This window comes from Pseudopipra pipra, chromosome Z (genome assembly GCF_036250125.1).
Source record: "Pseudopipra pipra isolate bDixPip1 chromosome Z, bDixPip1.hap1, whole genome shotgun sequence".
Taxonomy (NCBI): domain Eukaryota; kingdom Metazoa; phylum Chordata; class Aves; order Passeriformes; family Pipridae; genus Pseudopipra; species Pseudopipra pipra.
Window position 1 is genome coordinate 9,611,772 of NC_087581.1, and position 25,271 is coordinate 9,637,042.

The 25,271-nt window shown below is 46.5% G+C and overlaps 1 protein-coding gene across 9 annotated transcripts in view; it reads left to right on the forward strand.

The window, feature by feature from the left end:
• The window catches only part of RUSC2 (RUN and SH3 domain containing 2), a 57,725-nt gene that overhangs the window by 10,286 nt on the left and 22,168 nt on the right, over nt 1–25,271 (forward strand). For 4 of the 9 annotated variants that reach the window (XM_064641709.1, XM_064641711.1, XM_064641707.1 and 1 more), the window contains exon 2: nt 11,833–11,939. The gene's annotated coding sequence lies outside the window, so the exon portion shown is untranslated. Of the gene's footprint in view, nt 1–9,628; nt 9,834–9,869; nt 10,049–11,665; nt 11,940–25,271 lie in introns of those variants that run through there. The other 5 variants (XM_064641708.1, XM_064641706.1, XM_064641712.1 and 2 more) reach the window with 5 other exon arrangements.

A 25,271-nucleotide genomic window follows, 5' to 3' on the forward strand; every position in this document is an offset into this window, starting at 1 on the left:
GAGGGGTTAAAGCTGAGCTTTAATCTAGCCTGCTGCCAGGTCCCTGCTGGTGGCCAGGGCTAGCTGCTTCACTAGAAGGTCTTGGACTGTAGCAGTGGCTTATGTAGGCATTCTGGTCCTGGGTTAGGTTTATCCTGAGGACTGGTACCTGGAGATCAGTTTAAGTGTGGAAGGCATATTAAATCTGTGAGTTGCATTATGGCCATAGATCTGGATTCTTTTTATCCATATAAACACAAAAATTACTCCAAAAATCTACCCTTTTTGTGGTGTGGTCAGTGCCTACAACTGAAAGCTGGATCACACAGCAGAGATATCTGGGGAGGAGCCGTGCTCCTTGAGCTGTGCAGCCGGTGCAGGATGCACCATCCCACCGAGAGGCTGGAGCTGTGGTTTGTTTCCCTCAGGCTGGGTTTTGCCTGTTGTTGATCAGGTCCTACACTAGGTAGGCAGTTTGGCTGCTCTCGTGCTGCTGCAGTATCACCCCATGCTGTGTGCTGGAAAACAGGAGACCTTACTGGAAAGCAGCAGACCTCACTGAGTCCTTGTCCTCAGTGTCTGGAGCCCAGAGCTCACAAAATGCTTCAAAAAGTGCTTATGGAGGGGCTCATGCTCAAAGAAACCTCATCTGAAGAAAGAGATAGTCCCTTTGCAGCTGGATGATGTGGCTCCACTCTTGCCTGGTCTCACATGGGATGTAGAAGTGGGAGTGGAGCACCGATTGGTTACACAGCTTAATACATGAAGCCTCACACATGGGAGAAGAAACAAGAGGTCACCTGCTTGTAAATTAAGGGGCAATGCTGGGGCTTCCCTGTTTTCTCCGAGTTGAAAGCAGCTGTATCATGGACAGGGGAGACCACACTTCCCGTTCAGATCCTGGAGTTCAGGACTGCAGCATTAATCCCCCTCTACAGCTCCTTGGCCTCCATGTTTGCATCCCCAGATGCATCAGTTCTAGTTTCTGGCTTTGTAGAGGAAGAGCCAGATCCTTATGGCTGGACTCAGTGATCTTAGAAGAGATCTTTTCCAGTCTAAATGATTCTGTGATTCTGCAATCCTTGAGTGCTTTCAGAAGGGCTGGATTTATTTTAAGCTGATAACAGAAGGTTGCTGTGAAAGCAGCAGGCATACAAAAATTGCTGAAAAGGTCACAAGTGCATGCTTCACCTCCTCTGATTCGGGATTACTAATTCTGGCAGATGTTCCCAGGGATGGAGAACAGGTCCTGTTAGAGCATCATGACCAAGCATTTTCTCTGGCTGTTGCACTGAGAATGAGTGAGAGCAGAGCAGATGCTCGGCTTCTGGCTTGGACTGTTCTATCTCCAGTTCTCCATCCTCCTCCCCATCTCACCATTTAGCTGGTCTTCTCTTTTCCATGCTGTGTGAGAGGCACAGGCTGGGTGTGTGCACAGTCTGGAGTGCTTTCTTAAGCGTGAATTGAAAACACAGGCTTCAGAATTGTCCAGAGATGGAAGTACATCATGGAGATGAAAAGCATGTTTCTGTTTTTCCAGGAACATGCTCTGAGCAATCAGTCCTTCATCAGGGCCTTCCTACTCCTCAGTTCTTGTGTTCCTTCCTGCTCCTCTTCCATGTCCAGCCAACAGAGGAGCTCTCTGAGTCGCTGTTGTGGCTGCTTGTTAATAGGCCTGAGCCAAGGCTCTGTCTATCGTCATATATTACAAAGTTCCTGAGGGCTCTTTCAAGGCTCTTTCCACCCTGGCATGCTCTTGTTCCTCTGACTGGAATGTTTCTGGAGTGTGTGGACACGCCTTTGTTTGTTGTCCTTGAGCACCTCTTTGCTGGATGTTTCTCGATAGTCTCCTAATAGTTCTTCTATCTAGAATAGTCTCTTCAAGGCTATTCTCTAATAGTCTCTGTGGTGCCAGAGCTACACACCACAGATTCCAGGAGTTCCTGAAGTGCCTAAATGTCTCCACGGGGAACCCTGTAGAGAAGTGTGCCCCTGCTCTTTCATCTGCCTCACACGAGGCTGAGCCCTATTTCAGTCTGTCCGACACAATCCAAGCTTGGCAGGTTTGTCAGCCATCTCCTGTGACCTGCTTTGCCTTCGTGTCCTGCCTCAATCGCTGCTGCCTGGGCTTTGCCTCTGCCAGCTTTTATTTTCTATTTTAAAGAACAGGACAGGATTTCCTCCCACACACGGATCCCCTTTATCCCTGTAGCATTTCCATCACTGTGGGTCTTTCTCCAGCCTGAGCGAAATCGTTGCCCAAAGCCAACAGGCAGGTATTCCCCATTTCTGGCTCTGTGTGCCTGCCTGCCCATAGGATGGCTGCCTGTTGGCTGAACGTGACTTTTGGAGGAGGTAGACTTTGCACAACAGGCCACACAGCAAGTAGGAGCTGTGAGTTAAATCTCTTTGTGCCAATTAAACATACACCGATAAGCACATACAGCCACAAGGTTGCTTAATCATGGGCTGACCTGATATGGAGACCTTGAGTAGAGGTGACTGATGATCCATGACAGCTTGCTGTCTTAGATGGGAAGAGGTTAATAATAACAAGAGAGAAATTTGGAAGGGCTCTCAACTGTGACCAAGGGTCATCTCTGACAATACCAAATTCATGAGAAAAAGGTCTTTCCAATGCGGTGGGTGAAAGGAGGATGAATCCACTGGCTGAAAGCTTGTGCTAAGCATGTTCTGTTTAGGGAAAAAGTACATCTGGAGTATGTTTTTAACAGCCAGGTGGATTAGTTACTAGATCAGCTGGCACACAACGCTTTTCCACTCTCAGCTGCACCTGTATGTTTGTTGTGTCTTTCCAGGAGCATGTTTGTGTTTCTCCAGGTATTCTGCCTCGTGGAATAAATAGCTCTCAGCTTTTAATCCCTCATTAGAGGTTCCCTGCTTCTCTGAGTCAAACAGAGATCACACGACAGTAGGACCTCCAAAAGATATATAATAATCATATCTCCCTGACCCAGGCACAGTGGCCTTGGGCCATGCTATTCCTTGGATTTCTTCATTTAATCTCTAGAAGCTCCCAGCAAAAGGGACATTATCTGCTGCATTCTGCATCTTAGCAATCCAGTCCCTTCCACCTGTCGGTATCTCCTGGTGCCATGGGTTGACCAAGGCTCTAAGATGGGCATTTGTTTGGCAGCAAAGCTGGAGAAAGACAGTATTTCCAATGTCAGTGAGGGCCTGTGAAAATTAATAGGACTGCATGCCTTTAAATAAGTAAAGCAAAGAGCTTCCTGAGACATACAAGACCATGGAAAATTTTAAGGAAACCAGCCTTACCTTCTGACTGTTAATTTTTTTTTGATGTAGTGGATGGCTAGTTTTATCTTTTATACTTGATGTCTAACTTAAGCTTCCCTGTCTGCCCCTTAGGGACACTCCTCTTGTTGTTGAGGAGGTGGAGAACAGCTTGTTCACTGGCTCTTGGCAGCAGCCTTTTATACGTTTTGAAATTGCTTTCATGTACCCCCTAGTTTTCCACAGAGAACCAACAACCCATTTGCTTCACAATTTAGTCTTTTCTGTCCTTTTTTTTCCTTGTTGCCTTTGAGCTCTCGCCAGTTTGTCCATTTGGGATATATGTCCATGAGGCATGAGCCAGTGTTGGGCAGAGAGGAAGGATGACTCCAAGTCTTGCATATGACATGCCTGTGCACACAGCCCTACATATTGTTTGTCTGCTTCAAAGCAAAATGCCACTATTGCTCAAGCTTAGCCTGTGATCTGCAGTAACCACAGATCCCTTCTGAATGAGCAGGTCATGCACCATGATTATGGGTGGGGATGTGCAGTCTGTGCTGTGTGAGATGTCATGGTAATGGCTATAATTTATGTCAATCTGCTGTTTGTGTGTATACCTTATCCCTTCAGCTAACAGTATTGGTACTGTAGACAGCACAGGTGAAGAGTAAAAGACAACTATTCCATCTGAGAGCCAGCAGGTTAATATATAAGTGGTGGACAGAGTATCAACAAGTTTTCAATGGTCCTGTTCCCTTTCCCCTTTGCAGCTTTTCTGGTGTCTACTGGGATGTGGGTGCTCAGGAACCCAGGCAGTCTCTTGTTTAGCACTGGAGTTCTATGCTTGCCAATATTCTGCTATTGCATTGCTGGTGGTAGGTGGGTTTTGAGTGTATTTCAGCAGTCTCTTTTAATCACAGAGTGCTTTGCAGAAGCACAAGCTGCTGAGATATTGCTTTATTTGCCACTAAAACATAGCCAACTGGGGCAGGTAACACTGCAGAGCAGCACTGTGTGTCCAGTTGGGGTGGTAAGTGGAGAAACTTAGGGCAAAAATCAGTATAAACAACCATTATTAATATCATGTGTCTCTAATAAATCAGACAGTGGTTATTTGCTCTCTGGGCTTCGTTGAAAAGTGAAGTGGGAATGTTTCAGAGCAGGGAGGTCTGCTGGGAACTCGCTTTGTGGCAAGTTGACAGATCTCCCTGCTTGACTTCTGCTGTTGCTCGGAACAGGGATGGCAGGGAGGTCTTTGGCATGTGCAGAGTGAGGTGAGTGTGGGTTTTCTGCTTGAATCATAGAGTCATTGAATGGTTTGGGTTGGAAGGGACCTTATAAATATCGTATAGTTCCAACCCCCCTGCCACGGGCAGGGAAATACAGAGCAGTTTTCATACTTGCTGTTGCCTTGGGAAACAAACTGTTTATGACTCAGTCCTGAAACGAGAGGGCAGGATCTTTTTCCATTCTTGGATGTGGACTCTCATGCGTCCAGCAGCGATGTTTTTCTTCTCCTCTGCTTGCCCTTTTCCTTGCTACATCCCTTCCCCTGCAGTCCCTGTGAGCCTTGTGTGCCGTGCAGTCACCCTGACTTTGAGTCACCCTGGCTATGCCCCTGGAATGGGAAGGGAATGTCACTTCGGTGCACATCATGGGAACTAACCATAAGCAGTCACTTCCCTCAAGCAGTGTACACAGTGAACCATTTCAGGGCTGCAGATTCAGCTCAGCCCTGCAGCTTTTCAGCTGCTTAGTTGGAAGTACAGAACTCTTATTTGAGGTCAGAATACAAACTGGTGAATGCAGCAGAACTGTGGCTGCCGAATTCACCAGCTCCAATATAGTATGTAATGTGGCAACTTAAGGATTTCCTCATGGCAGTGGGGAACTATAAGTTATGGTGAAACCAGTCATTTAGGTAAATTGTGCTGCAGGGGCAGCACTGGTCCCATTTTGAAAACTAATAGAAGTGAAGCCAGTAACACCTTAATGTTACCATGGCTGCTTAGAGCAATCGTTTACCAGATTAAAAGGCATATTTATTTTATTTTTTAATAATATCCTCTCTGCTTCTTTTACCAAGGCTTTGACTGGTGAGAGTTTATGTTCCCACTCAGTGTAGCATCAATATCTGAGTGAGTACTTGAAGAAACAGGGTTGCTCTTAGAGCTACTTAAAACACTCTGAAACCTCAGGCTGGATCAATTATCTTGAGGCCTTGCTTTAATTCAAGATTTTCTGTACCTCTTTAAGAGCTTGGTTTATCAGATTGAAGCTGAGCCTTCAGACATGATTGAGGAGCTGCTCTTCAGTTCGTGTCCTCATTTCTCTCTGCTATAGAAACATTCAGCTATTTCTTTGTGCTCTTGCTTGGGCAGTACTAAGTATTAGGAGTAAAAGATGGGTGCTAAGAGTTGGTTGTGGGGTCATTTCTCTCTTTCCCATAGAATTTTGAGTGATTCACATCTCCCTGTTGCCCCAGTCTCCTACATGTAAAATGTTGATAGCAGCACTTTTCCTTGAAAAAGACTATAAGCATACTGGAATCTGGGGCTGGAAGGGACTGGAGACAGACAGCTGGTTGTGGGCAGGATTTGGTTTTCCCATAGATGTCTCAGTAGTGTAGAGGTATGTGGAACTCAGCCCAGCCCTGGGGGGATCTGTGCCAGCACTAGCCCTATCTGGTAGTTATGACTTTTTATGGAGCTTGTGAGGGCCTCTGTTCCTGGTCAGTGAAGCATCAGTTGCCAGCAATGGGAAGGATTTCACTTCAGTACTGGAAGCTGAAAATCCACATAGTGATTGGAATGACCTTGCTCAGTATGATTTTTCTAGAAATGGTTGCAGGTGTAGAGCAAGGAGGGGGAGCAAGGAAAGTATGCATCATATTATCCTAATTCTTTTTTTCCAGGGGATTTGCTAATATTTTATCTGTTTAGTATCCTGAAATGAATCTCTCAGGTGCTTTTCCTACCTACCCTTGGATCCATGTGTATTTCTTCCATACATAGTACCCTTTGAAAACTAAGAAGCAGTAAGCAGACTGGAGTAAGATAACAGGAAAGTTGAAAGAGGAACTACTGGTCTGAAGGGAAGTTGTTAGTGGAGATAAGCCTTCAAATGGAAGCTATCCAATCCATCAGATTGATGAGCATTATAAAGTCAGACTTCACTAGTGATGTTTCCTAAAGACACAAAGCTAGGAAGCGTTGTCAGAGGCAGTTCAGTGTTATTCAGCAGGAAAACTGGGATGTCCTTGAGGAATAATACAAATGGGAGCTGGATGGTTCAGAATTGCATGGCTATGTGCGTGCAAAATGAGCGAAAAGTTCAGCTCCGTCCGGGAGCTCACTGGGGAAAGTGGGAACGATGAGGGAGGGAGACTCAGGGGCTTAAAGTGACGTGCCGGATAACTGCGAGCGACTAGCGGGATGCAGCCATGAAAAAGATAAATGTCATCCAGTGTGACACGTTGGACAAAACATTGGTAGCAGAGATGGGGAAATTTTAGCATATTTAGGCATGGGAGACCTTGTCTGGAAGACTGTGTACATTTCCAGTCACTTGCTGAAGGCTGTGTGCAAACTTTGAGAAGGAATATGGGTATGATAAAAGAAATGGAGAGCCTGCCTAATGTGAAATGATTAGAGAACGCAGATGATGTAACTTTAAACATGGACTGGGATAAATGCTGATGATAAAGCTCATTTTTGGAACATGAGTGGATAGGGGTGAGCTGTGCATGGATAAAGATAAGCTGTAAACTCAGAGAATGTTCTTAAACATCAGAGGGATGAATTTGGGGAATTAATTCTCTTAGAAGACAGCAAGCAACAGGAAATGTCCAAGTTTTTTTTTTTAAAAAACAGCAACAACTTTCTCTTTTGAAGCCATTTTCTCTTTCGAAGATGTGACTCCTGCCCTGGGTTGCTAACCCTGAAGAAATCAGTGCTGCTGTTCTGGGCAGCAGGCAGGACTCACTGGGACACAGGGTCATGATGAGGGGCTGGTGAATCCTAATGCTGTGACTGTGTTTGCAACCAGCATAACCCCAGAGACTCTTGTGCTTCTGTCCTGAGATCCCCTTGGAAGGCAGGTTCAGTGGGAATCGGTTAGTGACCCCCCTGGGGAAATGTGAGGGCTGAGGGCAGGTGTTTCCACTATGCTAACATGTGCTTTTATCAATCTGCGTGGATTTTTGACCCTTTGTTCAAAGGCCCATGTATTTGTTCCCACTGAACAGAAAAAACGTCAAGCACATGCCGATAACGATCAGCCTGTATTGATCTCTCTGTGTTAGAGAGATGTCGTTTGACCTTGAAGCACTGAGTTTGCAGGAATGGGAAATTGTTTTGATTTTTCTTCATGAGGAATTTTATAAAGTTTCATCAGCTCCTCCTTTCCTGTTGGCTTCTGTACTCTGGTCCCCCTTGCTCTAGTTGTGCTCTTAGTTCAACTCTGACCAACATCTGTCTCTCTGACATTTCCAAAACAACCTCAGTGGTGATGGATGGGGTTGCCATGTCTTGGGAATTTAGATTTCTGCCTTGAGCAATGAGTGAGCAAGGTGGGAAGGCACTGAGCTGCTTTCACCTTGCTCATGAGTTGTCCAGCACGTGGGAAAGAGTGAAGATGTCCCATGGCCATGCTGCGGGTGGGGTCATGATAGGCCAGAATCTATACCCTAGGCATGTTCCTGCTGTTGCACCTGCAGATAGCAATGCAGAGGTTATCTGCTGTGGTGGAGAGCTTGCTGTAACTCATACCACTTTCTGTTTGCTTGAGAGGAATGGACACACTGTAGGTAATGAGAGCTTGGTCAAAATACCCATCCTTTCGGAGGAGGTGGCAGGCAGCTCCCTTTGCTGGGCTGTAGCAGTGAGCTGGAGGCAGCAGCTGTGAGGGTGGTCAGAATTGTGACCCCCACCTCATGGTGATTAAAGACCTGTTCCAGCAGGGTGCTCGGTGTCAGAGCTACATCCCAGGCAGCCGGCTGGGATCTGGGGCTGAACTGTTTCCAGTTGACACGTTGCTGGAGCAGCTTTGCAGCAAATAGGTGAGAGGCTGGGGCAGCTGGTGGATGATTTAGCTGCACAATTGCAGCAAAAGTGGAAAGGGTGGGCATGTGCTGACCTCAGCAGCCAATTCCTTTATGGTATATAAAGGAAGAAGCCTGAGACCAAGACACAAATGGGTTGGGCTTTTTTCCACCTAGTTGATCTATTTGTGTCCTAGTTGTCAGCAAGTGCTCTGGGTACGCATACAGCTCATGTCCAGTGTAAGTGCAGCACCTGGGGCTCCCCCAAAGGGGTGAGTTTTGCTGCAGCCCATGACAGGGAGTAGGATGTTCTGCCTATTGGAGTGCACAGTTGGAAGGTTGTGTTGTGCATTCATTTCTCAAAACCCTGGAGCAAGGGGTAAGGAGATGAGATGGCAAAAATTCTGCCTGATACTTGGGATGCTTGTGGATAATGAGACTGACATTGCTTGATAAGGAATTTTTTCCCTCCAAGCTATGCCCCAGAGTGCTGGTGTCTGGGAAGCACTATCCCTGCCTGCCCAGTTTGAGCAAGATGAGGACCCTTGTTACTGTTGGGGCAGAGATGTCCTTGCACCTCCATCTCCCTCCCCTTCCTTCTCCAAAGAAGACTGTTCTGGCACAGTCACCAGCCTGCATTATCCCTGCTCCCTCCTTGCGTGAGACTGTGGAATCAGCCACGCTCCCCTTCTCACACTGACTCATCTCCGTGATCAAAGAGAAGTCATCTCCTAGAAGACAGTCTCCCAAAGAAAGAGCTTTGTTCTTCCTCATTAGTTCTGAGATCTCCTGCTACCTGCAAAGCTTTGGGACAGGCCATCAGTTCTTACTGCTGTTGCTGAGAGAGACAGATTGTGGAGGGAGATGCGTCAGAGGGATATGTGCTGCAGAGGGGCAAGGCCATGTGAGTTTGGGATTTGGGAAACATGCAGAACATCTTTTGGGGAGGAGGATACAGATGTTCGTGTTGGGAGCAGATATGTGAATAGGAGTGTTTGTCAGAGAGCCCCTTGTCTGCTGCGTTGCTCTCTCCGATTTTTAACAAAATATCCCCCTGAGTTCATGTGCTCTGGTGTGTGTGTCTGCTACACAAGGCAGGCATTGCTGTCAGCGAACTGGTTAATGCCAGTGTCCTGTGGCAGGGACAGGGAGGCAGGCAAGCACTCAGCCTGCCAGCATTTATACCTCCTGGCGTCAGCATTGGCAATGCTTGTGGAGGACTGGGGAGGGCACTGAAATAGTTTCCATTCTCCTCTCTGCTGTGGGAACGAGTTTCCTGGGTAACAAATGCTCCTTGTTCTGCACAGAGCTCCACAGCTGAAACTCTCTGTCTCCTTCCTCGCTGCTGCTCCCCAACTGTCCCAGCTGAAGGGGCCGGAGATGTCTGCTTGAGCCTGCCTTAATTAACGCTGACAGTACAATGGAGCTGGCCATACGGGGGTCCTGGAGCTGCACGCTAATGGGGGCACAGTAAATAGTCTCATTTACTGCAGCTCGGTTGGAGCAGAGCCTGCCAGGACTAGCTTTCTGCTTGCTGTAATGGCCAGGCACAGAGGTATGTCCCTCACTCCTGCATCCTACCTGGGGCTTGTCCCTGCTACTTGAACAGGACTGGGTCATGGTGTGGGTCCCCAGCATTCCAGGAAAAGCAGGCAGTGGGCTGGGGAGCATGGAGTACCCCCAATGGGGCAGATACATCGGCCTTTTGGGAAGGACCTGTGAAGCCTGAGCTCCGGAACTGGTTGAGGGAGCGTTGCCCATGTTTTGGAGGTGAGTGAGTAGCAGAGCTGCATCTGCGATTCTGGCTCCAGTGCATTGCAAACAGGCTGCTCAGCCCACAGCCAGCTAAAGGCCCTTTCTGTTTTCTTGGTGGAAGGGTCTCTCCCCTCCTTGGAGGGGAAGCCCTAAACTCTTGCCTCTGGAGTCCCTGGTGGGATCTGCCCTGGGTTTTCAGTGAGAAATCTGATTCGAATGTTACCTGAAGAGATATTTTAAAAGTTCCTAGTGTTCTGGCCTCTGAGACAATTGGCAGCCACTTCCAGTAATAAGTCTTAACATTTTTCTGGCATAGGTGTTTATTTTGACCTCTCCAGAGGTAGAAGCTTCTGAAAAGTGTTATGTTGTCTGGGCTGTTGTATTTGTGTTACTTGGTTCCTGTTTTGGGTGCATCAAGGCCTGAAGCAAAAAGTTTTCAGCCATGTGGCAGTAATTAATTTCTCTGAACTTTGTGTGACATTTTTACTCCTTCTTTGACTTACCTGCTCACTTCCCATGCAGACTCAGTTTAGGAGATGGGGTTTGGTTTGAGGTCATAGGGATTGCTTTTTCCAGTGTGGATGCTCCAGTCTCTGAGCTATGCTTGGCTCCGCGCAGGGCTATAGGCACGGGGCTGGATGGGAAAGGGCAATAACATGAGTGGTCCCTCCAGGATGGATGGTGCGTCAGCGCTAGAAACACCTCCCCTGGCACAGCCTGAAGCACAGCTGAGTTTCTGGGGTGTGTGATCATGTCCTAACTGGTGAAACACCAAAAGTAGCCACATATGTCCCTTGCCGAAGCTACCTGTGCCATGTCAGGACCTGCACTGCTCTGCCTATGGAGCAGGTTCCATTTTCGCTCTGGTGAAAAGAGGTGATGGAAAAATCCTTTTATGTAGCCCCAGGATAGCAAGAGAGCCCAAGCTTTGCAGGTGGTGACCCCCTGTTTCGGGGAGGGAGATTTGCAGTGGATTGCTTTGCAGAGATGCTGCGATTTAGCCCAGGTCATGGGCAGCACTTTGATCACAGACTGCAGCTAATAGTTAGTGGGATCTTGATTTGAGATCCCCTGTGAGAGCAGGGACTGCAGACATCCTGCCCCTGCCAGGTGCTTTCGGAAGTGCTGGTTGTTACTTCTTGCTCCGGATGTGCCTGCATTTCAGGGATGCTCTGTAGATACTGTTGATGAAGCTCTTTAGGATGAGGCACTACAGGAATTTCAAGAAGCTTCAAGAAGCTTCTTGTAGTCTTCCCATCCTCCTCCTCCTCCTGCGCGTTACTTTGCAGACTGCCATTTTATTTCCAAGGGTTCTAGCTGCCATTATCAACGGTAGGAACATAACACTCCAGTCCCTTTTGCTTTCCTTTACATAGCCCGGGTAAGAGGTCAGAAGCTTGCAAGCACACGTTATCCAAAATACAAGCTCATCATAGAATAAGATGCTGCAGCTCTGTTTTATGGCACGGACCTTAGTCTTTTTATTTCTCCTCATGCTGCCTTCCTGATTTCCCAGTTCCTGTAAGAATCAATCCTCCATCATCCATCTCGACTCACCTCCCCTCCTCTCCTTATCTGCTCCCTCCCATCCCCTGCCTTGTCTGAGGTTCCACAGGGACTGACTGCGAGCTGGAGCGGCGGTGCTGTGGGCATGCTTGTTCCTTCACACGCAGACACGTCACAGCAGCAGCAGCAGGAGCGTTGGAGATGTGATTGCGCAGACCCTCTGCATTGCCAGGGATGCAGCTGTGAAGAAAAAAAAAATAAGAAAAAAAAAATTGACTCTGTGTTTCCCACAGCATCCTGGTGAGGAGAGCACGGAGCCTTCTGGACTTGGAGTGCACAGTGGTGCCAGAGCAGAGTGTGTTCACTGACAGGAGCCGGGGAATGAAGGATCTGCGGAAAGGTGAGATGGAGAGATGATCGGGGTGGGCGTTAGCTGTGCTGTTGGTTTTCAGGTCGGTCGTTGTCTTGCACTGTGGCTGGTTTGTTTTTGTAGAGGATGCCAGCTACCCGATTAAGGATTTTAGGATTGATTTGTCTCTTTGGAGGCTGCACTGCTTTGGAGCTGCTGTGATTATAATGGATGTGAGCGAGCGGGGAGGCTGGGGCTGCTGCGCAGAATGCGTGTTTGTCTATTGTGGCTGTGAAATAGCAGTTGTCATGTCCAGGGCTGGTTGTGCAGAGGCGAGCTGTGCTTCGCCCCGGCAGTGCCGCTGCACAGCTCTCCATTGTGCCTGCCATGACAGCCGAGCCCACACGGATTGTTGTGGTCCTGCCAGCTACCATGCTCTCTGTGCATCCCTGGTGGTGATGCTGCTGTGCAGCTCAAAAGCTGTTTTGACAGACAGCGCTTCCATGAAAAGCCAGAGACAAAGGGCTCAGACAGAGGAAAGGTTGCTGTCAGTGTGGTTTTCAGCTTTTTTTTTTATCCTTTTTTTTTCCCTTCTTTTTTCACCCTAAATACTGGTAAATAATATGTTCAAAAGGAATTAGGATAAAATATTATGGCATCTAAAACATGGCTCTTCTGCTAAGAGACACAAGAGCCGTGTCCTGGCTGGAGTCCTTTGTGTTGCCAGGGTGTGTCTGTGCTGGCTGTGTAAATGGATGCTTTCTCCCTGCCTCTTTTCACAGATTGGATGAGAAAGGTTATCTAGGAATGGAGGAATTATTGCTTTTAATTACTGAAATGAGGGGTTCAGGCTGGGTACCAGTTACTAAAGCTTAATTACATGGTCTTGTTATAGCCAAATCCCTCTTTTCCTTCCCCGCCTTCTTCTTCTTCCCTCCCCCACCCTCTGCACAAATCCTTCCATCAAATTGCCTCTGCATATGGGAGAACGGCTTGAACAAAGAGAAGGATGTATGTGGGATATGGATATAGATGCTGGAGGGGCAGTGTTCAGGATGACAGTGAGAACAATAAAGCGAAGGCATAAAAGAACGAGATTTCAGTGTGTGTGCTAAAGTGACGTGGCCGTAGAGGAATGTGCAAACGGGAATGTCATAACAAAAGGGGATATTCAAAGAGCAGATTCAGTCTTTCTGGGTTATGGAAGATGCTGAGCATGTGGGGTTGCAACTGCAGGTGTTTGGGGGGAATGTGGAGTAAATGGGAGTCACGTTAGTAATGGCTGTGAAGGAATGTATCATACAAGGTGTGGACTGATGGGTGTCATAAAGGTGCATGGAGTACAAGGGAAGCAGAAATCTGCTTTTTTACCTCCAAACACCTACAGCCTTTAATACCACCTGCTTGGCAGGTCTTACCTGTTCAGAAAACCTTTCTTCCATTTGCCAGTTACCCAAGAATAATTCAGATAAAGCATTTTTAGGCCTCTCAGGGGCAACAGCGTGGTGGGGAAAATGTAGATAAAATGGTAGATAATTTGTCAGGGCTATAGAGGAACCGTGAAGAGAAGAGGCAGATGACAGGGGCATTGCAGAGCTGGAGAACAGGGGTTTTTGGGTCAGGGACCAGGGGTACAGCCCACAGAGGGGAAATCCAGGGTTGTCATTGTCAGAGAATGTAAATGTGTTGTTTCTGTTGTCATTCTCCAGCCTCTCAGTGTGTTCCCCAAGACAGTCAGTGCTGTGTGCAGCCCCGAGGGGTTTGTGGAGGTGGGGGTTATCCTCAGCACAGCCTCTTCTGCAGTAGTTCTCCGGAGGAACCATTTTGCTGCTGCAGGTTCTCAGTTGGTTTCTTCCTCTCCATCCCTGTGGAGTGGCAAGGCTCCATGGCCTTTATACCTAGTGATGAAGATAAATCCAGAGTTTCAGTGCAGGGAGCCAGGTGGGAAGGAGAGGGCTTCTAGCAAAATTGCAGAGCAGAGTGCAGTTGGCAACAGTATCCTGGAAGCACCTTCTCATCCTTATCTCGCTCTTGAACCTGGGAAATCTCTCTGTCTCCAGGTCTCATGGGAGCAGAGAGTGGGATATCTCCTGTAGGTGTGTACCACACTGGGTTTGTGGTGCTGCTGCAGAGCAGGCTCCTATGGGGGACTGGTGGTGGGTAACAACAGCACAACTCTGTGTGTGGTACACCGTGGTCTGGAGGACAGGATGTGCAACAGAAGGTATGTATGCAGGATACACATACTTGTATCAGCATGTGGAAGAAAAATTATGTGTAGTTTGTGTGTACAATGCCTGCCTAAAGGAAAAAAAAGAAGTTGATGCAGCCTCCACTGTGTGGGGTGGGAGTGCTCCCCAGGAGATACAGGCTGTGCCTCTCCAGTAGGTACCACTCTTACAAGAACATCTGTTAAGCAGTGAGAGTGCACAGATAATCTCTGCCTTGAGATGCTTAAAAGGTGTCCAAGAGCTTCTGTGACTGGAGCTGACTGAAATGATTCACGGGAAGAACGTACGGTTGCTGCTGTGTGTCTTCCTCACTGCATCAATGCAGGTGATGGAGATAAGGTGCAGCTGGATACAAAGGAGCTGGACCTGCATTGCAGAAAGTGCCGGTGGCCCAGGAGAACATGCCATGAACTCAGGAATGGCCTGCCCATGGCTCCATTACCACCTCTCAGATGTCTGAGGCTGTGCGAGTAAACAAAGAACAAATTCTCTGTCCCAGATATCTTCATTTTCTTCCAGTCTCATGTTACTTTTGAGTAAAGACCTCACTCTGGTATGATAACCACACAGTAGTCTGCCTTTTGCAACCTCTTGTTTTGCTCTGCCCTGTTTTTAATTTATTTCCTAGTCTTATTTTTATTTTCCAGTGTTTTCCTAGTATAATACTAGGGGCAGGTTGATAAATCTGACATGGGTCACTTTCCTTGTCCTTGCAACACAGCTACAGACTTCATCTTTAATATTTTTGAGCCACGTGCTTTCACCTCCTTCCTCTCTTTTCTAATGGGTATTTTTATCAAAAGCCCTGTTGCCAGCTGTGATCATGCAACTATTCTTTCATTGTTCTGGGATCAAGAATATCTTGTCCTTCTGACTTGAGCGCGTTCATCTTCTTGAACTGTTTCCACTCAAAAGCTCATTTCCATTTTCTGCACCTTCTTTAACCTGTATTATCTAACCTGTCATTGCTGCAGCTTCAATATTCTTCTTCATGCCAAAACAGCACCAGAGACGCTGTTTTACTTACCTCTAATATCTTTCTGGGTGTGATTACTCATTGAGGTTGGTCAGGAGACTTTCTATTCTAATCTCTTCACCTTTCTTGGTGAATCCAGATTATTTTTTTTTTTTTTACTTATGAGGTGCATTCAGAGTCTTTTCTGCAGTACTTCTGCATGCTCTTTGTTCTCGTTGGCATTATAATTGTTTTCCCTGACACACCCGAGATTGACTCTTTAAAAATTAAAAAGGTTTCGTTAGAGATCTGTTTGCTTTTTACCATTCTGTTTAATATAAACTGGGTCAGCCTGAGATACTCAATCCAAAGCCACTTCTCTATCTTGGATGCTGTGTGAAAAACTCATCTCAGTAGGCACAGTTCTGATGATTGAACACAAGAAAAGCAAATCCAAAGTAAGAGGTGTGGAGACCTGTGTGGGTGGTGAGAGGTGGCAGGTCAGAGGTGGAGGTACCTCCCTGTCAGCTGTGGAGTCACAGGACAGTACTCAATAGCAAGACTTTGTCCCCATTCTTGTGGAAACCATTGAAATCAGACTGGTAGTGCGAAACTTCACTTGTCTTCAACCTGAGCTGCTTTGTAGGGAGACTTCTGATGTGGATAAAGTGGTTCTGGCTGTTCAGTCCATAAGTCCAAAAGAGACAGAAGCCCACCCCATTCCAGAGCTGTGCAAAAGACTGCCAAGATAAGGCTTGAGGAAGCTGAGGGAGCTTGGCTGGCAGGGGGTGAAATCCACGGCAATGATCAATGACAGCTGTGTTGGTAACCAGCTTTAGCAGGGATTTGCTGTGTTATCTGCTGAGCAGGTTCCCTGCACACCCTCACACTCATCTGAAAGTTGGTTACTCTCCAAAGAGAAAGAAATAGACTGTCAAAATACCTCTGGTTCCTGATTCTGCTCCAGTTTTCTCTCTTGATGAAAATGATTTTATTATTCATTTTCTGAAAGAAGTGGGTCAAAGCAGGGACATACCTGTTAAGATGAGCATAAAAACAGGCTTGTCCGCAAGCTCTTCCTCCCCTACCGCAGTTGTGCTGCAGCTTCAGGGTTGTGTAGACAATGTTTTTTTTCTATCCATCAGACACATTCAAATATTTTTTACTGGGCAAGTCTGCTGGTGGCTATATCAGCAAATAAGAGGGAAAAAACCCCAAACAAAACGCACTGTGGTCGTTAACTGCTGTAAATGGGAAGGAGGCAGAAGACAGAGTGTAATGTGGGCGAGTGGCCATAATGTAGGTGATGGCAGTTCCTGGCTCAGGCTCAGCCTCTGAGATTGGACTCTTGGGAGAGAGACCATGTGCTGGTCTTTGTGCAGTGCTGAAGGTGTGGGGCTGGCAGTACCTGTGAGTGATAAATAATAAATATTTGAGTGATACCAGCAATGCTGCTGACCGTTGGCTCAACCACCAAATTACCTCTTTTTGCTCCCGCACAACATGTCACTGCCCTGTTGTTGTGCTTTTGGGGACAGTGGTGCAGATATCTCAGTGTTGAGATCCAGCAGTTCTTTCTGGCAGGGGTTTTTCTGCTCTGTGAGTTACAGGGAAAAAAATAAATATTAAATTAGAGCCTGTATGGAAGACCTTGGCAAATACACAGGGTTTTTACCTTATAATTTGCCTCAGACCCACTGTTAACCTCAGACTAGAGTCCTTGCTCCCTATGCAGTTGTACTAATCTCATCAGTTTAACTCCAGAACTGCACCTTATTCTTGATAAACTCACACCAGCTGCCATTGCTTCTGGAAGAGCATGACCTAAATGCGTTCAGTGGGCAGATCTCCTCTGTTCTGCTCTGCCTGCATCGATGCAGGACCAGCTGCATGGTTAGTCTGCTTTTGCCTATAGGTCCAGCTCACCTGAATTGGTTAGCAGGCTGCCTTCTTTTGGTCCGTCCCTGGGGTTCCCATGGTGAAGAGCAGGGATGTGTGCCTCAGGCTCCATCGTCATGTGTCTTCTGTGTCAGCTCAGATAGCATAGCTGTACTCACAGATGTCCTTCTAAGCAGGGAGGATAACCTGTCTGATCATTGAGCTGGTGCAGTTTTCTGGTTTTAGCGATGAGGTTCATTACAGTGTCTGCTGAGACAGGATTTTTCCTGTAGTCCCACCCAGTCCAGTAACTCAAGTGGCAGAATGATAAGCCCACATATGAGAAGATCCAGTGGGAGGAGTAAATAATTCATATCTCTGGTCCCAAGATCCCACTGGCTCACACAATGTCTCTTCCTTGGCTTTGCCTATTTCATTCTGATGGTTGGTACCTGGAGTGACACGTCTGCCCTGGGGTTTGGCTTACTCTGGTTGACCTCTCCTTCACCACTTGCTAGTATGTTAGTTGTTGTAGTGTCTTCTAAGGGGTTTCTTGCCTAAATGTGGCTTACCAGGAGCAGTGATTGTAGCTTGACCCTTGAGAAAATCAGTAAGAGCATTTCCACATGCATCTGCACTTCCCCATCTTCTACTAGCAACACTGTTCTCACTTGCCCACAGCCCGTGGCATCTGACTTAACCTGCTGCTGAGACTTGCCCTCCAGCTGCAGGTCATAGTGCTTGAAATGGCATTGAGGAGAGCATCATTCCTACCCAGATGTCTCCTCCTGCCTTCAGCTCCTTGTCATATGCCTCATTTTCGTTTCCGCAGGCACTTGCTATTTATAATTACTGTATTTATAAAGCACTCTGAAGGTGGTGACTGCTTATTACAGTAAGCCTGACAGCCTGTTTATTCCCATGTGCTTCTCAGAGTGGCTGTTTTTGAGGGAGGACTCGGTCAGAGGAAAGGTGAGGCAGTATGGGGCTCAGGGGGACCACAGACATCCTCGGCAGTAAGGCTAGCCAGTCTGTGGCACAATAAAAGAGGAAGAGAGGAGAAACTGCAAGAAAACAGGGATGTCCTGGCACTGACAAGCCATGGCATGAGGGCGATTAATGCACAAAGGTGACGGTGCTCCAGCCACACATCATTCAGTTCATGTTTTATACCTTGTTGAGACACTTGAGAGTCAGTGCTGGTCCACTGAGGTTTCTCTTATCTGTGCTTCTCTTGGTGACTTTGCAGAAGCTTCAAAGACCCCATAGAATATTTCCATGTCTGTAACCCTGACCTCTCCCAGGCTTTGTACTGCTGAAAAGATTTGGTACCTCAGGGTAAAGAAACACCCCAAACTGAAACAATGAGTTTGTGTTTGTCGTAGAGGTACTGGGGAGTGATTCCCATCTGTACCAGAGCACGTTCAACAGCCAAAGCACCTTGGTCCAGTGCCTTGTTGTCTGCTTTCCCCTTGACACAAGTTGAGGTTGAAAAGAAGAACCACAATAACCTCTTGGCCTGCCCATCAGAATGAAAGGGGAATCTTCTTTCAAGGGTGCAAGCCACCAGACCTCACTGATTTAATGAGGAAAATTCACCATGGTAATATATCCTTCAACCCAGACATTAGTAAGACTTTGAGGACCCTCTTGTCTCTTGGGAGACCTCAAAGAGAAGTTGCATGGGGACATGGAAAACCTCTCTCACAAACCTACACCAAGAATTTGTGCAACTTAAGAGAGCAAACCCCCCGAAACCACACTACATAGACAGGGTCAAGAAACTCTTTTTCTCAGAGAGTGGATATGTAAGAAAATCCCCTGGTTTCTTCTAGGCTAGTCTTGTTGTAAATCTTGAATTTTTTTAGCTTGAGACTAAGTTACATAAGTGTACATTAGAGAAGATAGTCACAAAAGTATACTTTGTCAGGTTCCAGATCATCAAACGGATTAAATTTATTCCAGCTCATTAAACTGATGTCTTTAAAATGCTAAAAGTAACAGCTTGTCACCCTGGTCATAAGGGACTTCACCTGGTGAGCATGTGCATATGAACATTAAGGTACATAACAAATGGAATGGAAGATTATGGCACAGAGGCTTCTAATGTTGATATAGAAAGCAGGGCCCATCCCATTGTCACTTGGGAAACTGTGTGCAATTAGTCACCTCAGCTCAGAAGCATGAATGAGCAGTTGGAGAGAATTGAAGAACTTCCCAGGAAGCTGCACAAGGACCTGGAAAACTCTCCTAAGAGGGGAGACTGAAGAAATGGGAGTTACTTGAGACAAATGGGAAACTGTAGGGTTTGTGGTACGAAATAATGAATGATGTAGAGAAAAACAATAACGATTTATGAGGTGCCCTGATTGTAACATGGAATTACTCCAGGAAATTAAGGAGGATTATTTGAAACTGATAATATGAATAATTTTCACATACTGTGATTAATTAGTCCATGAATCTTGCTTTCAAACTTCAAAGCCCAGCAGTATTCCCAAATGGCTTGGCATTTTTGTGAATAAGATTTCCCAGTGTATTTATAGTACATGTTCAGAAGTTGCAGAGTTTTAAAACCTTATGGTTTTATTGAGGCCCATCTCAGTGCTAGGCCTTAGGAAAGTCAAATGGTTCTTCACCACTTGTTTCAGCTACTTGTTTTTTCTGATACTTCTGGTACTGAAATGATAGAATAGCTTCAAGAAAGATGATGTTCAAATGTGAGTGTGTCCTAGCTGTGAAGATCTGGGAGTCTGCAGTGTGAAGGTGTCTCCTCAGTCCTCTCAAACACCCTTGAAGTGATTAAAAGCAGACTGCTTATAGAATCGTAGCATGGTTTGGGCTGGAAAGGACCTTTAAATTCCAGTCCCCCTGCCATGGACATGGACATGGATACCTTCCACTAGACCAGGTTGCTCAAAGCCCCATCCAGCCTGGTCATCCCTCCAGTAGACTTGGTTGGTCTCTTGGAACTGTGACTGCTCTTCCAGTACAGAGTCAAGGATCATCCCTATTTGCCCTCCTTTTTTTCACAGTGAATAGGTCTGTGCGTACTCTGCAGCCCAACATCCTCAGCAGAAGTCCTTGGTTAATCCAGGGTTATCAGATTTAGTTAGACCCTTAATGCTCTGTTGAACCCAGTCATTCCAAGTCTAATTAGCACATGAGCTGTCTTGTGGAGTGATATCCTAAAATAAACTGTCCTGAATAGAACTTTACAAACTGAGTTTGGTCTGGGTTGCCAACCCCTACAAGGGATACATTTCCCTCTCAGAAGAGAAGTATGTGTAATCATTAGGAGTGTCTGGTCTGATTCATAAGTATTTTATTAAGGTTCTGGCTTGCCTTTTGTTAGTTCTGTTGCCTGGAAAATATTCTGTTACATAAACTGAGGCTGTGGTTTCATCCAGATCCTCTTGAGTTCTGCCTTGCCGCCAGCCATGCAAACATACAAGCACACCCACACATCAGGAGGACACTTGGAGAGAGGTTGGACTGAGGATCTGAGAACACTCTTGTACTTGAGCAGAATGAAAATCTTGGGACCAAGGGTTGGCACAGATTGGAGTAGGAAATATGATCCTACCCCAAGGGCAAGCAATGAAGTTTAATACCCGTATGTTCAAAAAGACTGACAGATGACTACTATTGTGGCATGTAATTTGGTGTGGAGTGCCTTGGTTCAGGAAGTTACAAGCCCTAAAATTTGTAGGAATTAAAAAAAAATTATATTCTGAGAGATGGTTGTGTAGTGTCCTTCTTTGCAATGTAAACAACTCCCATATGAAGGAGAGTGCTTGTTATTGGGCAGTCTGACTATGGTCCAAGGATTCTTTTCCCACATCAGGCGCTTCTTGTCTCATCTTCCTGCGAATCATTCTTCCTTTTTTATTTTACCCACACTGAACTCTGCTAAAGTGATATCCAGACAAGATTGCAGAGGACCTGTTTGTTCAAGGACATGGCCAAAAAAGGGTCAAAAAATGCACAGTCTTAACAGTAATCAGGCAATTTCCATTTTCAAATCTGTGTGCTACAGGATCTCTTCCTTCAGCTACCTTCAAGGGATTGCAACATGCAGCTTGTGGTCTAAAAGCAGTTGGGTATCAGTGTTATTATGATATATATTTATGTATTAATATATAACTATATGTGGTCCTGATGTCCTTCAGAAGGCGGGATAAATTTCATGCATTAAACTCGTCAGATGCTGCCTTTATTGGGCTGATACTCAGCCTTTTTGCTTTGTACAATGCTGTAATTCACAAATCCGGGAGTTTTGAGCCTCCAGATCGTTGAATTGCTTTCTGCAGTGGAGACACAGATGTCTTCCTGTGTATCCAGCTATTGCTTCTGGTCTTGGTAGAACAACCTCAGGTTAGGAAGGGTTAAAGTCTCCCGCAGTCTTAGCAGGAGTCAGCTGTTGGACACAGCTGCTGATTAAAAAAACATTTAGATGTGCACTGTGAAGAGGAACATCTAGTAAAACCAGGCTGCTGCTGGGATATGTTCTGTTTGTGCCTGATTTCAGAGCTCCTGCTTTGTTTGCACGCAGTGTGTATTAAATTCTGTGTAGGATTGCATCATTTAATACAGCTCTGCAGATGCAGGCGGTCTGGCTGCCTGGCAGTTCTGATGTCCATCACTCCTAGGTAATGCCATACCTTCATTGCTTCTCCTGTTCACTGGGGCGTGGTTACCTAGTCATTGTAGCAAACCACTGCTGTGTTCCAGTCTGAAAATAATCCTGCTGGAGTTTTTTTGGCATCTCTAGCTGCTTTATTTATACTGGCCTGAGGGGTGATACTTTTATTTCAAGAACTTGGCCTGGCTGTGGTTTTACTTCACTCTCCCATACCCACCTCTGCTGCCTGTTGTGCTTCTCCTATGTTGCTGCATAAGGATGTACCTTTGTAATCTGCCATCCCAGAAATATTTGGTTTTCACTTGATAGTGAGTGATTCCTACATATGTGGCGCTCTGGGCTGCACAGACAGTAAACATCATTTTGCAGACTCTTTAACTGAATTACCTTAAGACTGAGTTCCTTATTTGTCAGGCTTTCTCAAGTGGTCACTGATGCTTTTGCCTTGCAGGGAGGGTTCAGGATTGTTCTGCAGCTCTGGTTCCTGCAACACGTGGTCTGGACAGAAATGCAATGCCAGTTTTAGTCCCCATGGAGAAGAAGCAATAGGGAAGAAATGCCGCTGTGGAGTGACTGAAGACTGTATGGATGTGCTGGCCAGTAGTGCAGCGAGATCTTATTCACTGTGAAGGCAAACCATCTTCGTCCATTTTTGGACTTAGCTCATCTGTTTTCCCCAACTCATGGACGTGGTAAGGGATCTAGGACTACTTGAGGTAGAGCTGTCCTTGTGCTTTTTTTTGTGCAGATTAAACTTGCTTCTGCAATTATCCTTCCATAAGCTTTGGATAAGCAGATCATCTCCTTTGCCATGGTCTGGGCAACACTTAAGTTTCCTGAAGCCAGATTCCAGTAAATGTTAGGGAAGAAAATCCAGTGGAAGTGATTTGTGACTTCTCTTTAAAAGGTCTTTCCAGAGTATAGTAATTATAGGGATGCTACAGATCTCTAGCAAGTCCTGAAGTCTCCAGTGCTGTTGAGAACATTTCCATGTATATGAAGCATCTGTACCCTCTCCATCTCTTGATGTCATCTCAGGAGCCTTCACCCTTGCAGCGCACACCTGAGCAAGAACAGCTGCTCTTTTCACCTTTGCATGTGAAACATATGACAGACTCGTGGGGCAGTTTTGCCCTCCTGTCCACCTGCAGGCACTGGTCAGAGAGCCAGCTTTGATTCCTGAAGCTGAGCTGAGTTTGATGTCTGACTCCTTCAGCCAAACACTCCATTCCCTGCATCCTGTGGCTGTTGTGGTGGAGTGTTTTGAGGTCATGGATCCCAGGTATAGAAGTTGGTGGCTTCACTTCTGCTGAAGTCACACTTCTGCTAGCTTTGACTCAGGTTCACCTACAGCCGCTGGCTGTGGTTTTGTCACTGTTGAGCTGCAGCTGCTGGTTCCTGGGGTCCTAGTTGGGCAGGTCTGTAAAAGGAGCACGTTCATGTGGCAGCCAACTGACAGTCCTGCTTTGCCACAATTCACAGAATCATACAATGGCTTGAGTTGAAAGGGATCTCAAAGATCATGTAGTTCCAACCCCCTTGCCCTGGAACAGGGAAGCCACCCACTAGGCCAGGATCACTAAGCCCTGGCCAAAGATGTGCAGCTAGGTAAGAGTTAATCTTGGCATCCTCAAATACTGATTGTGCCCAGCAATTTCATATGCTTATAGGAATTTTTTCTTTCTGTGTGGGTTCTTGAGTGCTCTGGTGACCCTGCAACAGCCAGGCCCCAGCACCCCAGCAGATCCATTTTTCAAAATGGAATTGTGTGATTTCTGCTCTTTTAAGATCTTCAGTAAGCTTTCAGAGTGCTCAGGCAGAAAGGTGCTATACAAGTGTGGCCCCTCCTCCTCCTGCTGCTGCTACTAGAGTGTCTGTGATAAGAAAGGATTTACTGTGTCTGCAGTTTAATTCAGCAGCAATTTCTGTGTGATATGAACAGCTAGAAACATCAGAGTCTTTTTCTTCTCTGCGGATTTGCATAAAGTAATTAGGAGCATATGTGGTGGGGGCTGGGACAGAGTGGCTGGTGGGGAGGAGGAGGAGGAGCAGGTTCCATCCCTGATCACCTCAGTGGATGCTGTGAGTCATGCCCTGTAAATGGCTCTTACCGAGTGCCACATGCCAGATGATGAGTCACGGAGCAAGGGAGCACAGAAATGGGAGAAACTGGTTCGGTCACTGTCCTGGCTCCTGTGATAGCTGGTATAGATCTGCTGCTTGAGCTATTTCTGGTGTCTTGTATAACTCTAAATGCACAGAGCAGCTGGGCCATCTTTTCCTCTGACTGGGAGGCAGTACCTGCCTTATGCTGGTTGTGTCATTGTCAGGAATACACAAACTGCACCTATTGCTTGTTTTCATCTCTGCTGCTGAGTCCCTCATCCCTGACCTGTGCAGCTTCTTGCTGTCAGGAGCTCAGGGGCTGTGACTGACTGTCACGTGCTGCAGTTTCCATTTGGAACACATCATAATCCTATATGGTTCTGAGATGTAATGATACATTAATCATGGGCTTAGTCAGACTGTCCTGGAAACCACTGGAAAAAGCCCTGGCCAAGGCAGCACCGCTTTGTGGAAAGAAGAGGGAAGCGGTCCTTTTAGGAATCACTGCTCAGCACCATGAAAGGAACCAGCCTGAGCTGAGGCAGAAATTTAGTATTTAGTGTTTCTGTGTTGCTGCAGCCCCCTTTAAACATCAAGTTCTGCAATGTTCACTCTGGGACCATGCAGACCACCCTCACCCTGTTTCCCGAGGCTGGGAAGGAGAGCTGGAGGTTTAGGATGAGTCAAAGAACTAGTATTTCCTTTTACACCTTTTCTTTCATTAGACACACTGGATGATTTAATAAGGAGTTTAATGAAGGTGTGAATTTGACAGATGATGTATTAGCTGGCAAGAAATAAACAGATGTCCAAACAAATACCACTAACTAGTACCACTGTACAAGAATTTACAGGCTTCCTCAGCTCCACCCTCTGCTTGCTCACCCTCCTGGTTCAGATCCATCCCCATGCCACTCATCCTTTGCCACTCACCCCATCCTCTTCTCTGATGCTGCTGTCTGAATGGCCTCCAGTTTCCTGAAATTTTCCTGAGAAGATTTTCTTTAAGACCATTCAGGACTTTCTGGCAGTTTTTGGAGTGGCAGAGCTGGTGCAGGGACAAACTGCAGTACTGGTGCTGGGTACAGTGAGCCCTGAGATCCCCCCATGCTGTCTGAAGAGTGGCTTTCAGACTGGATTAATCTCCTGGCCCTTTTGCCTGGAGTTAGACATACAGGGAGTAAGCTGAATATATCTTTCCCTGTGGAGCAAAGAGGAGATGTCTGTATTGTGCCCTTGTCTGCAAAATCACACCGTTGCTTTTTGCAGCATTTCTGCCGGTGCTTGTTTTGTAGGGCTGTGTGCTTTCTTCAGGCGTGTTGATGCAAATGTGCTGTAGGAGTCAGGGGTTCACATGGAACAGCTCTCAGAACAAGCAGCTCCAGTACAATGGGATTTTTTCTGCTTCTTCTATGAAACTGAATGCACAGCTTTTAACCCTGTTTTTTTGTCCTTTACTCTGTCTTTTTACCCTTCCTCTGTCTGAGGAAGATGCTGATGACAGTGAAACCACAGCCATACAGAAAGAGGCAGCAAGAACCCTCACAGTTAAAGATTTCCTTTGGACA